Source organism: Pinus tabuliformis, chromosome 3_1 (assembly GCF_031772625.1).
Source record: "Pinus tabuliformis cultivar Carrire ecotype Pingquan chromosome 3_1, CPIR1, whole genome shotgun sequence".
In the NCBI taxonomy this organism is placed as follows: domain Eukaryota; kingdom Viridiplantae; phylum Streptophyta; class Pinopsida; order Pinales; family Pinaceae; genus Pinus; species Pinus tabuliformis.
Genome location: NC_142301.1, coordinates 770,572,369 through 770,589,900, shown reverse-complemented (window position 1 = coordinate 770,589,900; position 17,532 = coordinate 770,572,369). Strand labels below are relative to the sequence as shown.

Here is a 17,532-nt window from a genome sequence, read left to right as displayed (position 1 = left end):
CGAGAATAAAGCAGGCCGGTTCATGGAAAACCTTAAGAGACTTAAAAAAGCCACTATTGAATGGGCAACAGCTCGAAGGAAAAAGCAATTTGAAGAATTAGTCGGCATTGATGAGGATCTGGGGGTTCTTGAAGACCCAGCGACTGATGCTTACTCAACTCAGGAGTCGAAAGAAAGAATTATGGCTCTGGAAAAGAGGAAGGCGAAGATCCTTTTGGATAGGGAAGAGGAGTGGAGATTAAAAAGCAGAGCTATTTGGCTGAAAGCAGGGGATGAAAACACAAATTTTTTTCATAATTATGCAAAAGGGAGGAGGAACGCAAACACTATATGGAAGTTGAGGGATGCTGAAGGCAGGGAGGCTTCATCCTTTGAAGATCTGTCCTCTATGGGGAAAAACCATTTTCGTTCTCTTTTCTCTGATCCTGGGGGGATATCTTTGCCTGAAATAATCAGAACAGCCCAGGCTTTCCCTCGTTTTGTGGAGGAGGAAGATGCGGAAGACCTTTTTAGAGAGGTGACAAAGGAAGAAGTAGAAAGTGTAATAAAGTCTATGCCAAAAGACAAAAGTCCAGGGCCTGATGGATGGACTATAGAGCTCTTTTCTCACTTCTTTGAATCTATCGGGACTGAACTTACAGAGGTGGTGGAGGAATCTCATGTAAAAGGAGAAATCTATGGTCCTTTCAATGCAACTTTCATTGCTCTTATTCCAAAAGATCCTGCCTCCTTTGAAGACTTTAGGCCTATCTCTCTGTGCAACACCATTTACAAGATTATTTCAAAGATCATTGTTGTTCGATTGAAACCTCTTTTATCTGGCTGTATATCAAAGGAGCAATTTGGTTTCTTGGATGGGAGGCAAATTCATGAAGCTATAGGGGTAGCTCAAGAAACTATTCACAGTATAAGGCAAGCAAACAAGAAGGGGGCAGTGCTCAAAATAGATCTATCAAAAGCATATGACAGGGTCAGCTGGTCGTACTTAAAGTTACTCCTAACACACCTAGGGTTCCCGGTGGGCTTCATAAATTGGATTATGGGATGTGTCACAAATGTAAATTTTGTTGTTCTGATAAATGGAGCTGCCTCCCATTTCTTTAGAAGTCAAAGAGGGCTGCGCCAAGGATGTCCTCTTTCCCCTCTCCTTTTCCTTCTTGCTGCAGAAGGTTTGAGCAGATTGTTAGCAAAGGCAAAAAGCACAGGTTTGATAAAAGGTTTGGAAGTTGCTGTTAACCTGTTCATTACTCATCTGCTTTTTGTTGATGATATTCTCCTTTTTACAAATGGGAACCTAAATGAAATTTTAGAGATTAAGCGTATTCTTGATCAGTTCTTGAAAGCTACAGGGCTGCAAATAAACGAGAGGAAGTCTCAGCTAATTTTTGAAGGCTTCAATAGACAAGAGGAGAATGTGATCGCTGCCCATCTGCCTTTCGGAACTTGTAACATGGAGCAGCCTTTCAAATACTTGGGCTTTTGGCTAAAACCATCTGCTTATAGAAAGCAAGACTGGAATTGGCTAATTGCAAAAATTGAACAAAGAATTTCTCATTGGAGCTTCAAGTGGCTTTCTAGGGCGGGAAGGCTTACATTGGTAAATTCAGTCCTTCAGGCAATCCCGGTCTTCTGGGCAGCGTTGACATGGATTCCAAAAGGGACTCTCCATAAAATTAAACAGATTTGCAGCAGGTTTTTGTGGTCAGGGTCGAAGGAGGATTCCGTTCTTCCATGGGTTGCATGGGATAAGATAGCTAGGCCTAAGGACTGGGGTGGATGGGGTCTGAAAAGTCCCATTGACTTCAGTCTCGCTCTAGCAGCAAAATCGGGCTGGAGAATAATCGCTATGGAAAATCTCTGGACGAAGGTTGTTAAGAGAAAATACATTGACCCCATGCCGCTTGAAGATTGGATTAGAATGCCAAACAAAAAAGGAAGGAACTGCTCAGTCATTTGGAAAGCCACTTCTGAGGCTTTTAGGGTAATTGAACAAGGGCTGGCTTGGCGGGTTGGGAATGGAGAAAATGTGAGGATTGGTAGGGACCCATGGGTGGGGTGTAGTGAGGCTTATGCTCTTTCTCCTGATATGCTCAATCACCTGGATGATATTGGGATCAGAAACTTAAGGCAGATTGCTAATTTGGAGCAGTACTCTATTTGGGGGCAGGTTTGGAGGTCTGAGGCCAGCCTAGGAATAGATCCCGCCTGGAGAGAGGAATGGCAGTTATTCATCCAGGAGCTCAAAAGATCAAATGTGAGAATATCGGATAAGCCAGACTCTCTGGTTTGGGCGCATGCGGAGACTGGGCTTTATTCGCCAAAGGCTGGCTACAGTTTACTTATGAAGAATAAAGGTTGGAACCCTCCTGTTTGGTGGTCAAAACCTTTGTTTAAACTAAAATGTCCAAAAAAAGCTAGAATTTTTTTCTGGTGCGCCTTAAATCATAGGATCCCAACATGGGAAATCCTGCAAGCTCGGTTCAAACATGGTCCTGGTAGATGCCCCCTGTGTTTTTCTGATTCCGAATCTGTCACCCATCTGTTTCTATCATGCCCTTTTACAAAACAGGTTTGGGCTGAAGCGGAAAAACTTATAAATGTTAAAATTAGATGGGAAGGAGACTGTTTGGCCACAGCCTGGGAATATTGGTGGAATCATTTTCAAGAGAGGAATTTGAGAAATTTACCTCCCATCATCTGTTGGGGTATCTGGATCGCTAGGAACCGAAGTATATTTCGTGAACAGGCGACCCCGGGGACTGCTATTGCCATTCAAAGCAGCGCCATTCTTGAGAGCATTCCTGTAAAGGAGGAATCGGCAAATGCGGCCCCGCGGAAGGAACCTATTATCAGAGAAGGGACTCCATGGGCCTTTTTTGATGGGGCAGCTCAAAATGATGTCGCGGGAGCCGGTTTATCCATTCATCTTAACAGTTCACATTCTCTAAAAGCCTTAGTGGGAATAGGAAGGGGGACAAATAATTTTGCTGAACTCACTGCTCTTAAGTTGCTCCTCTGTTGGCTTGTTCACAAACACATCCTCACAGTTCAGATTTTTGGTGATTCAATGAATGTTGTAAACTGGGTTGTGGGAAAACATCGATGCCAGCACTATATGTTGATGTCGTTACTTGAAGAGATTCAACTTTTAAAACAACAGTTTAATGTTTTTACTATTGATCACATCTACAGGGAATTCAATGAGGAAGCGGATCGACTATCTAAAGAAGGCCTGCAGCAAGCTGTGGGCTCTTGGAGAGTAACTGAGCAGGACCATGATCAGATCCGTGTGTCGGATCTCCCTCCAGACATATAATCTTTCCTTTTGGGCCGTTCTATATATATGCACTGTTCTAATCTGTTCCTTTTGTTTAGAAAAGGTGGCATAAGCCAAAAAAGATTTTAAAACTCTCATACTTTTAAGCTCTGGTTTAAAGAGCAGACTGTGTTTCGATAAACAATGTTTCATTGCCTGGGCTGTTTTCCTCATGAGAGGAGGCCCAGGCGGCACTGAAGTTTTTTGGAGCGTTATCGTTCTTGTTTGTGGCTGAAAGCCGAGTACAGAAGATGCTGTTAGCGCTCTGTAGGGGCGCTGATGATCATATCAGAGGAGCTCTAGCTCCTAAGCAGGCATTTTTGTTCACAGAATGTTAACTCATATGCACTGTAACTTTTTTATGACTTATAAAAAAGTTCGTTTTTTTTCCTGGAAAAAAAAAAATTCATTACTAGGTTTTAATTAAAAAATAAAAAGATATAATGGTGGATAGTTTTTTTTTTTTTTTTCATATATTGTTATATAAATTTTATTTAAAATTTTGTATAATTTAACTATTTGAAATAATATTGATATGATTAATGATGTGTATTCAAAAATATTCAAATTAGTTCGACAAGTCATCTCTATGTATATATTCTCATCCTTGGCAACCCCTACAGCCATTATGGGAAAAAAAAGAATCATACAAATATGCCTATTTTAGGGGAGCTAAATAACAATAAAAATGGGTCCTTTTCACTTCAGAAAAATTATGCTATCCTAACCACCTCGATGGTTTGGGAGTGAGAGACCCTAAAATCCTCAATTAAACACTAGGAGCCCAAACTTGGGGGTGGTGGTTTAAAAACCCATTAGCTTTATGGAGTAATGTATGGAAGCAAAAATACATGGAAAGAACAAATGATAGTTTGATAATTTGGATAGGGGGTGGAATTAAGGGATTTCATCTCCAGAATTCATCGTGGAAATCAAAGCATAAACTTCTTCCTCTTTTGGGAGGATTCTTAGTAGTAATGGGCCCAAATTGAAAAAAGGAGAGGTAAATTAGTTAAAAACTTGTATGATATTGTAAGGTATAGTACAAGTCTACTAGTATTGGGTGCAACCTCAATCTCAACAACAATGGAGGTAGTGGCAAAAGTGCACACATTGACGAGTGCACATAAGCTCAGAAACACAAGTAGCCATCACAAATGAAACATAAAGGAGAAGAATTAAAATCTAATATAGGAAAGATATCCTTCGATAGGGGAAATGTCCTAAAGGATATTTTAGCTTAAAGGAGCCTTGTAGATTAATAGTTAGCATAGAAGGACACCCTAATAAAACTAAATGGAAAAGGCTATGGGACTCCAAATTCTAGCCAAGGGTGACCCTCTTCCTCTAACTTTCATGCAAAACAAAATCTTAACTTGGGAAAATCTCAAAAAATGGGTTTTCAAAGTCTATCTAGATGTAGCCTCTGATGGGAAAACATAGAAACAACTGAGCATCTGCTTAACAATTATAGATTTGCATTAGAAATATGGGATCACTTGGCCATAATTTTTAGACAATCAAAATTGGAACAGAACCAATATTCATTCAACACTTAATGAATGGAATTTTGGACCTTTTAAAAGTATTATAGTGAAATGAACATGGAAATTTTCCTGAGATTTATAACATGGGAATTATGTAAGGAAAGGAATAGAAGAATCTTCAAATATTAGTCATTAAATGTGGAAACTATTAGAGCTCCATAATGGGAAGGTAAGCGAAACAATCCTCATAATCTCAAGTGCTCTACACAAGATTGGGAATGTAATTCCAAGGAATCACGCATTCTCAAAATTTTGGGGCTCAACCAATATTTTACAAATTTTCAAGCAACACAACCCTAGCCCATTCCCTGAAATCCTAACAAATAGCTACCACCTTCTCCTACTTTCTTAAAGTTAAAATTTGATAGAGCCTCTAGGGGTAATCCCGGCCTTGCTAGTTTTAGAGGGGTATTTAGAAATTATCATGGGTAAATTACTCACATTTATATGGGAATTCTAGGAATGAAACTAGTAATGTGGCTAAAATTTCATCCTTGGAGCAAGTCCTAATAGTATCCAAGCATCCTAATTATCAAAAATTGATAACATAAGGGGATTATAAAACTATTGTCCTAATGATAAATAAACTACAAAATGGATCTAGCCCCCCAAGTTCTCTAATAGATGGAGACTAATGGTAGGCTTAACAAGAATCAAAGTCTTAAAGGTAATAGTATCCCTTGTACTATCACATATACGAAGAATAGGAAATAAGTTGGAAAATAAACTAGCTAACAAAGGTCAACAATACAAGTAGATATGTTGGAAAAAAAATCTCCATCCTCTTCATGATGTGCTAAGAACCATGTGCAAAGAAATTGTAGAAATGGAAAAAGCTCCCTAGGGTGGGTGCACATCTGGTGAGGCGACCTCCTTGCATTGAGATGAAAACCATGTATTTAATATGGGCAGTAGGCTTCCCATCAAAATTGATATGGATGGCTTAGCATAAAAATATGCTTATTTGGTATTTTGTTTAGTTCGTGGGAGGGCATTGTGATGATAGCCTTCATTGCGTGGGAGTCTAGTGAAGGGAAATTGTTTTGAATTCTAAATGCAAGAGAACTCGAGTATTAATTATGGTGATTAACAAGAAGGAAATAACATATCATAACACCGGATGGAGTAATAGAAATTGAGGAGGGAGGGTTGAAGCTCGCGGTATAGTTTATTAAGTTCCATGCCACTATTTCTCATGGGCACTCCTAGTCTTTTATAGTCCTACTACTGTCAAAGATTATAGGTTTGGAAAAGAGGAAATTAAGTGTCAATACTATAATATAATTTTTATTGCATGCAAGATTGATGATAGTTTGCAATTGGAAAATATTCAGTCTAGAGTGCAATACCTCTAGTTCGTTGAAAAATTAGATAAGGATTCTCAGGTTTGCTGTAATTATAATTTCTGTTACACACAACCATTTAGTTGTAGACATTTTTCTATCAAAGTTTTATAGGAATTGTGGATTAATCATCTTTTGGATATTTATCCCCTCTTAGGAACTCCCTAGGGTGGGTGCACATCTGGTGAGGCAACCTCCTTGCATTGAGATGAAAACCATCTATTTAATATGGGCAGTAGGCTTCCCATCAAATGTGATATGGATGGCTTAGCATAAAAATATGCTTATTTGGTATTTTGTTTAGTTCATGGGAGGGTGTTGTGATGATAGCCTTCATTGCGTGGGAGTCTAGTGAAGGGAATTTTTTTTGAATTCTAAATGCAAGAGAACTTGAGTATTAATTAAGGTGATTAACAAGAAGGAAATAACATATCATAACACGGGATAGAATAATAGAAATTGAGGAGGGAGGGTTGAAGCTCTCGGTATAGTTTATTAAGTTCCATGCCACTATTTCTCATGGGAACTCCTAGTCTTTTAAAGTCCTATTACTGTCAAAGATTATAGGTTTGGAAAAGAGGAAAATAAAAGTCAATCCTATAATAGAATTGTTGTTGCATGCAAGATTGATGATAGTTTGCAATTGGAAAATACCTAGTCTAGAGTGCAATACCTCTAGTTCGTTGCAAAATTAGATAAGGATTCTCAGGTTTACTGTAATTGTAATTTCTGTTACACACAACCATTTAGTTGTAGACATTTTTCTATCAAAGTTTTACAGGAATTATGGATTAATCATCTTTTGGATATTTATCCCCTCTTAGGAACTTCTAATTCGAGGAGGTGTGTTTTTTATGACTTAATTTGAGCATTTTCAACCTCCATTTCACCCCCTACCTATAATGTTTCTCTTTTTTGGGACTGCCCTACTCATTGATAGGCTAGGTTATCCTTCTCTTGCATCCTAGTCACCTTCCTTGTGCCCCTTCTTAGAGTTCCTACAATTTCTATTTTGCCTCTCCTCCCCATCTAAAATTTCTATTTGATTTCGCCTTCCCTCCCTAGGACCGTAAAATTCGTTCAACCCCTCCTTGGTGCCCCCGGGTCATGGAAAGAGGTGGTCTCTCCTCTGCTCACCATGGAGGCAGAAGAGAACAACCTGACCCCTCCCTTGCCCCTAATCTTGCTTCCCCCTCTTAGCCAAACCCATGCTCAATCAATAGCTCAAGTGGTTATGACCCAACATAGAGAAACTATCCTTGAAACTATCCTTGATTGATGCATGTTTTTGAATGTTGTTCTAAATTGTGAATTAGTTTATGCAAATTAGTGTAGAATTGTCTCTCTTGATTTACATTAAATTTTTTAAGCAATTGCAATTCTATCACCATATTTCTGCAACAAGTTCTTACTAATAGAACATACTCTCAGTAAGAAATGACCATCTACATGGAAAAATTAACGGACAAGGTAGATAGACTTAGCAAGGTCTTGATTCTAGCCAAGAAATTGGAAAACTTTTACTTCCTATTCAAAAAATGGCAGTAGGCTCTAGCCACTGACTTCGGTGGACTCTCCAACTAAATGATGATCAAGTGAGCCATATCTTTCAAGAAGAAAATCAATCATAATGTAGTGCTTTTAACTCTATCAACTCGTGTTTTATTTTTTTTTCTAGTCTTCTATTTTGAGAGACTACTTGGTAGACTATAGAATACACAATTGTAAAATTTTGAACATATGTTATTGGTTTAGTTTCCTAAGTGGCATACGAGTAGCTAACAATAACTATCTATAGATACATTTTATCCTTTTAAAAATAAACATATAAATTATTATACACTATTTTCCACATAGCATAATATTAAAAATAATGCATACATGCGAGATGGTTATAATGTATGCTCATTGAATAAGTATCTTAGTTGGTAAAAAAGTATGTGAATAGTGATTCATATTAGTTATCAATTAATGTTTATAAAATGGTGTATATATATATAAGTAAAAAATAAATTCAATTAAATTATAAAAATTAAATTTAATTAAATGTAAAATATATTGTATTACTTTATAAATTTTTATTTTAAATAGATATTAATAAATAAATATAAAAAATTGTATTATTGAATTTGATTAAAATAATAATATAAAATGTGTAGAAGTAATAAATTTAAAAAGAATTATTTTTAAACATATTTAAGAAAATATATTATATAACAAAATTTTCTGATTTTTATAATTAATGAAGATTTGAAATATAGTAATAAAAAAATGTTAAGTTTTAAGCACATTAATAAGTGGTTTTATGAAAAAATTGAGTGTAATATTACATAAAGTAAGATAATATAATGTTTTTTTTACTAACTAAAGATTAATTTAAATAATAAAATTGTGGGCAAGATGTGTATCTTCACTATTATTTGAATGGTGGATTCAACATAAGTATAATAGATTGTGTTATATTTGTCAATTCCATCTGTGACTTTTTGAGGATAAAAGATATACCAATTTTTAACACAACAATATCTATTTAAATTTGAACAAGGGTTTTTATGAATTAATTGAACATAAAAATTATTATATTTATTTGCTTAATTTTGCATAGCTACATATCATGATAATTTTTTTGTTTTAATTTCCCATATAAGAATAAATTGCTAAAACACAAATATTTACTTTTAGGATTGTGCGCTTCAAAATTTAAAAGCAAAAGCTCCCTAATCTAATTTACTATGTCTAATTAACAAATAAAGATATAAATAAACATTATAACATGAATGTGCAAATAAAAGACAAATATGAATTTTAACTATGTATGTGTGCATTGATTCCTCATACAATCTACGAGATGGCTTTAACTATGTGTGCGCACCAGGTTGACAAAATAATTTTCTAAACAGTGGGTTAAATGAATTAGCAATTAGATTGATTTAATTGCAACTACTATAACTTTATAGGTGTTTATATATGTCATTTTTGCAAGAAGAGAATCAAAGAGATTCGAACCTCAAACGTTTTCTCATATATGTTCACTTCATTTTCACAGCTATTACTAATTGAACTACCTCTTTCCAACTAACATTATGATTTCATATTAACCAAATTAAAAAAAAAAAATTAATAATAATAATAATAAATAAATAAATATCTGTAAAAAAAAAAAACAAAATACAATATTTTTATTGGTTATCATCTAAGACTATTTTTCCCAAAAATAGAGTACATATGTAATTTAGTTGGATTCCCTATAGTATAAAGTGACTGTTACAGTGAATCAAATCTAACTTTATTGGAACAACTAGAGCTTTTTCATAATATATTCTTAACAACAGCTCTTGTTGCATTATTTCAACTAAAAGAAAATGCAGGGCCCAAGATTTCATCAAACCCAACTAAATAAATATAGTATCATACTAGGAAAATTTATACAAACAACATTTCCCTGTAATAAGACCAACCGACTTTAACCTTTCCCAAAATACGTTGTCTGCGATTTTCTCCATAACTCACCTCCTAGTGTGGAGGTAAATTGAAAATCGCAGTGTGCTTCTTTCAAACTTCGTTGCTACTCACTTATTTCCTAGCATGGATGTTGATCCTTCAACCCTAGTTTTAGTTCCACTCACATGAGGCCACTTGCCACTTAAGGAGATGGGTATCTTAGCTCACAATGTGAATCAAGTCCTAGATCTAGCAAGCTTTAGATTGATCACAACTACAACATGATTGTTGAAGAAAGACAAAAATATTTTTCTTGAGAACTAGAAAAACCAATCACAATGACCATTAAATGAAATATAGTGTCAAACACCATGAATAACCATATAGCCATTGCTTTGAAAAGATCATCTTTCTTAGCTTCCATTGAAAGAAACATCGGACACTTATGGATAGGATCAAGGAACTAGAGAGGACCCTTGGCAATGTACAACAAGAAAATTAAAGGCGTCATAAAGATAATCAAGATTTGTTAACGTCAATTTACAAAAATGATGATTTCCAAGCAGCAAAATTAAAAGAAAACATATTATTAGTAGATTTGATGAAGAAAATATACAAGGAACTAGTCACACTTCAAAAGGCGGCTTCCATGCTTATGGACATTCAAAATTCCCTAAAAAAAGGTGTGTAACTAAAAAAACCCCAATAGTTGTGGACATAATGTATGGGTGGAACACGAAACATCTAAATGCACCAGTAAAATTACCAAGAAGAGATTAGATGGGTAAAGAATGAGATAAGGAAAGAGTAAAATAAACCATCCAAGCCCAAGAGAAGCTAGGGAGGGATGTAACTAGAACTCTAAATATTTATCATCAACTTAATAACATGATGGATGTTTTGATCAAATCCCACAAAATAGTTCCCATTGGAGCACGTTGAGAAATAAGACCAAAATAATATATTGATTGGGACACATAAGAAATGATAACAAACACGAGATTTCCATCACTCAAAAGGGACACGAATCTTACCAAGGAGGCTATCAAACAACATGTGGTGGAACCAACAAAGGTGTTCTCCACATTTATTCCACTTAGAATAGTCTAGAATGAAAATAATAGTGCCTAGTTCTTTCGAGTGTGAGATCACATATGAAAGGCTGATATCAAACACATTCTTGTCCATAACTCGTAATTAAAAGGAACGGTATTCTTACCTAACACAAGAATTAGAAGTCCAAGCCCTTTCCTTAGCAACCCTTGAATTAATCCCATAAAGGATATTTACTTTATTAGTTTAGTTTTACAAGTAATTATGTAAAGAAAATAGAATTAGAAATAAAGTGAAATAGAAATTAGACATGAGGTTAGATGAAATGTCATGGAAGGTGAAAGGTCACCCCATTTTGTATAAATATACCCTCTATGGTAGAGAAAGGGACTTTTGGCTTTTGTGACTCTTGGAGCACTTGAAAGGGAAAGTTTTTAAACTTCTTTGAGGATCAAGTTCTAGTTTTTCATTCCCACTATTGGGTTTCGTTGAGATATTGTATGATTTTGTATGGAATATTTCAGCGATAATATTTAGAAGTCTCTAGGCCATGACAAGAATTTCTTTCACATGTTATTGAACATTGTAAGACTACTCTTGATGGGTGTTTGATGGTATGCGATTTTTTTTTCACTTGTTGAAGGCTAATGAAATATTTTGTTAACGCAGACTTAAGTTTTTGGAATTGTTTATTGATATTATATGCTTACATGCTAGTTATTAATTACAAACTACTTTACAATTAATAGCTAGAACACTTTGATTGTAATGTATCTTAATCAAAGTTTCTATCATTATTTTTCTGAGGTGCATGTTTATTTTATAAATATGCTGCAATGTTCTTTGCATCATTCATTTAAAATGCTTCCACAAAATTATTCTTACTTGTATCTCATCAGTAATTTTATTAGAATTTCCCTTTCCTTGTTTAATTCATCCAAAATCTAATCTTGACCAAATACGAGATGGTAGTTTGGCCAACATTTTTGAATGAGAATCTCATCCCAAATGGTGTGAGGTCTAATTGGGACCTCATACTTGAGAGATACCATTAGGCTATAACAATGTAATTTCGCACTGTAAATGGGGTGGAAATGCTTTTGAGATAAGTATCCCCCCCTTCCTTGACCTGCATCCAACGTTTAATGTGGACCTCCTTCAACCATACTTTACACCATTGTTGGACACATATAAATTTGCAAAGCAAATGACACTAATAGAGCTCAACCCAAATTTCATTGAAAAGACAACAATTGATCAAATCGTTGACACATGGATTCCAATAGAGGATCCAACCGGTTGGGTTGTCAAACCAAGCCAGATCTTGCACCAAGGAAAGTGGGTCATCGGGGGCTAATTTTAGCATAATTTTCCCCATGTAATGGAGGGACTCAACACAATGGAGACAATTGCTTCTTAAGGGGGGAGGATTGATCCTAGTGGATATCGGTGGCCACCCACCTAATCCACTGGCTCACAACATAGTTTTTTATTTTGGCATTTTTCTATAGCTTTTTGTGTCTTGAACTTTTGGAGTCATTTTGAGACCCTAAATGATGCTTTTTGGTGAAACATGCACTTAGTGGTGTGCTTAATGTAGTGAACAATTTCACTTCCTAGTCAAGCCCTTTGAAGCAGCTACCCAACACCCCAATTATCGATCATATGTCAAACTTACAAACTCAGAAAGTTCATGTTCCAACTTATCTTATCGGACCCCGCAAGTATTTTGGTGCTTCATCGATTAGGGTTAGGGTTTTTGGATGTTTAGGGGTTTTTTCATTGCCTATTTATGTAAAAGGACCTTGAACCCTCATTGTAAGATAATTTGGGAAGGCACATAACTATCACATATATTCTCAGAGATAAGCTACCACCATTCAATCTCGTTTGTTTTCATTATGTATTTATATAGTTTCAACACTTTCCATTTATTAATAAAAGCCAAGTCTCATTATATCTCTATATTTTTATTACAAATCTATATTTTATTTTATTCCCTTGATAAATCTAAATCAATAATAGGTTGTTAATTTATAATAATATTTGGGACTCTTGCTTTGGGTATGATCCATATAAGTCCTTGGTTGATTTACATCCGCGGGACCAATAACATAGAGCTTTATTATAGACTTATCAAAGGTTCAACCCAACAAAATCCATTTTTGCATTTCACAAGGAAAATCATTTATGCTAGGGCATAGGTGCACACATCTCGATCACTCAATATTGTTCCAATACTTTCAACATTGGAACCTTTCATGAAATCATTGACTATGACGTCACTCAAATTGATTACGGACAACTACTTTTCGACTACCCCTACCTGAAAGCTAATAAATCCTAATATCATGCTCATTTGAATTGATACACTCATTTTGATGGGAGTTGCTATCAACTCAGTTCTTGTATGGTTCCCCTACCTCTTTGTAGTGTCCACATTCCCCTAGTCAACAAGGTAGCTTCCAGCATTTCTCATAGCATCTACATCATTCATCCCATGGAAGAGGATATCATCAATGTGAACTTTCATATCAAACCAACAACCTCTACTAGAGGAATATGTCAATATCTTTGTAGAACCAATGGGTTTTCCCCTATGGTTATTTATTCAACATATGATCAACCTTGTGCCCAAATCATATTATATGATTACATGAAAGAGTTTCCTAGGAGGCCTCAACTATTATTGTAATTTTGAATTTATTTCATACTTCTCTAAGATAGCTTAGTCATCGTACCAATTTTTCAATTTAAAAACACTTGTATGGATAAAAACAACAAATACTATTTTTCATTACTTTAAACTAATATTGTTCACCAAAATAACATTCCAGACATCATATTAGCAACAACCCTTTGAAATTGAGAGTCACACATCCCAACATACCATCACATCAACCATGTTGAACTAAGGCAACTACCTTGTTTCTTGCAATTTAGAATGTCTCTTTAATGTCAAATTGAATTATGGTACTTGTGATATAAAATTTTACTCCTTAGTGCAAGCCCTCAAACATTGACTGTGATATTTATTTGGATAGAAAAAAATGTTACATGCACGTTACCACTTCCTAATTTGTATTAATTCCCAATTTAAAATCCAATAATAAAATCATCTAAATAATTTTGATTTTGATTTTAAATTTTGGATTAAAAGTTGATGAAAATTTAACTCCAATCTAAGTTAGAATAATTAAAGAATATTTGTATTTTTAAGCTTGGGTTGAGAGTTAATAAAACCCAATAGATTTTAATTCCAATAATTAAAGAATATTTGTATTTTTAAGATTGGATTGAGAGTAATTGAAACCCAATAAATAGTAATTTGATTTTATGTAGCATTGTTTCCTTACTAGAAATTTTTCAAGGGCGTTAATGAATGCAACAATGTATCTATAATGTTTGAACTCCTAACCCTCATAAATTAAATGAATAAATAATATCAACACTTTTTAAATGTGACATTGAAATATTTGAAAAAACACTAAAAAAATCATAACTTTTTATATGTGGATTGCAAATTTATTACATTAATTTTTATTTAGTTATTAATATTGCAAATTTATTACATCAATTTTTAGTTAGTTATTAATTAATATTAGTAAAGCATATTTACGACTTCGGCAGCCGCGGTTCGATCCAGACGCACTCCTTTAATGGGATATTACAAATTAGCCACGTGTAAATTCACCAATATTTCACAGGAAGTTAGGGTTTCATCTAGAAATCAGTTGTCATTGTAAATAGCCTTATAATCCACAAATATTATGAAGAAAATAAAAAACAGGTTATACTATAAACTGTGTCAAAATTAAGATAATTCTTCCTGGAATTGAAAGTTTAAATAAACAAATAAGGCTTCACAATTTACGAATTCGGCGGCCGTGGGTTCGACCCAGACGCACTCCTTTAATGAATAAGCATAGGTTCCCAATTGATAGGCTCCCAATTGAGGACTTCATTGAGTCCAACACATTGTAGTAAACATTTTATTCATTCAAACCATAGAGTGCACTTAAACTATGAAGGTGAAGTTGCAAACATGTATTGAGTTGCAATTTGATTAATGAGCAGCCTGGTTCCAACCCAAAAGAAAATCAAGAAACCACATAAAAAGAAAAACAAAGAGACCACATATAAACAAAAATAAGGAAAATATTATATGCAAAGTTCTGGGTACCTTTCTATATTTTTGTTCTAAATAAACATTTTATCCAAATACAATCAAGTAGACAATACATTTCAATATTGATGAATTTTTTGTACTTTATAGGCTCGGTGAAATTACATATGTCTGTGTATCTATATTTGTATTTGGTTGCTACTCTCGCCAACATGAAAAATATAAATATTTGATTGTCCTGAATTAAGTCTGCATGCAAAATTTGTTCCTCATCTTCCGTTAAAACAATGGTACCAACAGAACCAAAGTGCTTTGCTGTTTTTCGAAGAAAGCCTTCAATTGTCTGAGGAACCCACATGAAAAGGACATATGTTCTACTCTCTATGGGAGTCCGTGGGTGAAAAGGAAACACTCTACATGTTTTGGCCTCATATATCTCTCTTCCTGAATCTTTAAAAGAAGAGCCATTTTCTTGATGGTTAACTATCAAGGCTAATTCAGCTTCTTCTTTTCCAAAAAAGAGACCGAACTCGGATTCTAGAAGTTTACTTCTCAAATCGATATCCTTTCCCTCTAGAATATTAGTGAGGATTTGCATTCCATCCTTGAAATAAATTTGTGTGATGTTTACAAAAGTCGGTTTATCTAGTGTAAGCAGTTTGCAGTGATGATGGACACAAACATTATATTTCTCAACTATGTTACGCAACAAAGCCATCTCACCTAATATACCATAGGGCTCAATTTGTGCAGTTGTCTCCTCATACCCATCCTCTCCAACAATTACGGTTTCCACAGACCCACGAGAAACAATGTAGAGTTGATCTACTACACTTCCTCATTCAATTACCACCTCTTCTTTCATTCTCATTGCAATCCCGCTTAAAAATTCTTGGCTGCAATTATTGATGAGAGTAACGTTTGCAATTTCTGAAGTATGTAAAGGCTCTGCAATTTTAGCCCTGATAAAAACAGGAATATCATCTAATACTTTGGGTTCATAATAGCTACTCTCGTAGCAGAACCTGACAAGACCTTTGATTTCAGCCTTTATATGCTTCGCCAGTTTATGTCTTTTCATATATTTAATCAGATTAGTCATTTTATCACTAAATCTTTCTCTCCTGGATCCCTTAACGATGTGTGTAGTCAAGTTACCGATCACATAGGCCCCGACAATCATACTAAAAGAGATATATATCATTACAAATATCATTTCCCTGTGATTCACTGCATGCACATCTCCATATCCTACAGTGGACATGGTAGTTATTGTAAAATACAGAGAGGTTATATATAATTTTGACAGGCTTATCTCCCTAAAATGAGTATAATGGTAATCTCCCAAACTTAAACTTCCAACCCATGTAGACCCTTCATTTTCCTCTAGAATAGTTGTGGCCAGATAATAAAAGATGCAAGCAGTGATATGTGTGCAATACAGCTGCACAGAGATAAGTTTCAAAATCCTTGTGAAAAGATAGTTTATACGGATATTTTTTTCTATTTTCTTGAAAAATTCCATCAATTTGTGTGCTCGATACAACCGAATCCACAACAGATACCTCACCTCTTCTTTTCTGCCTAATTTTTTGTAAATAATATCCCATTGAAAGCAACAAAGAACATCTGGAACTAAACTCGTTTTTACATAACGAACAATAATTTTCTGGCAATCATACACCATCTTGTAAGTATCTGAATCTCTATAGGAAAGAAAGCACTGAAAAGGGATGTCTATCCAGAAAGTTGTTTGTGCCAATATGTCAAGCTGCGACAGATGCTTGGGCAGGGCACGGAAAAAACCGAATTGCAAGGGAGTAAAACAGCAAGAATAAAATGCTGAAACCAGAATAACCCACGACCACCATCTATGCACTGAACCATCCCGTTCTATTAAACATCAGTTCCTAGAGCTGTGACAAAAACTCAGTCTGCTTTCCTGACTTCGGCCTCCGCTTTCCTGACTTCGGCGGGCGTGGGTTCGATCCAGACCCACTCCTTTAACAACAAAGCACAACCTCCCAATTGACGACCTCATTGAGATTTTGGATAACAACACTGTGGGATGAATAGGTGAAAACTGATATCAATTTAACTAGACCTGTGTGGTATTTCATCCAATATTGGCAAAAACTAATAAGCGACCAACTACCATCACGCCTTCACTCCCCGTACCCGCCATACGCTTTACATTAACAGACTGCTTACAGCACACTGATTCTATTAGCTACCACGATGATCTTGTCGGGCCAGGCTGAATGAAATTGGCCAACCCTACTACTCTTTTCACCACATCGGCACGAGACCGCCATCCACTCCTCACAATCGGTGGCAAGGACAATGATCTCTATCCCACATCTTTGTTCCTCTAACTGCCTTAGTGGACCGGTGTAGTTGAGTTGTTGGGGTTGTATCTGGGCAACCCTGGTCTCGATTGCAGGTTATCAAAACCTGCTTACATGGTTGTTCTGGCCCAACTCTCCGTTTCCATTTGCTTAACGAACATTGATGGAGATATGCATTAATTATTAAGAAAAAATATGCGAACTAGATGATGCATACATGGAGCATACAGCCGCCCCAGTTTTCTGATGACCATTAACATAAATATTTTTAAAGCATATGACGATGACCATCACATGGTCATCCATGGACCATTCGTCATGAATTTTCTTTTTAACACTCAGTCTGGTGCGCCCGGCA

General features: G+C 35.4%; 1 pseudogene; it reads right to left on the bottom strand.

Annotated features, from left to right (window-relative positions):
- Positions 1 to 3,431: 3,431 nt before the first annotated feature.
- LOC149189653 (potassium channel KOR1 pseudogene) lies at positions 3,432 to 17,141 on the bottom strand (annotated as a pseudogene).
- Between the last annotated feature and the right edge of the window lie 391 nt (positions 17,142 to 17,532).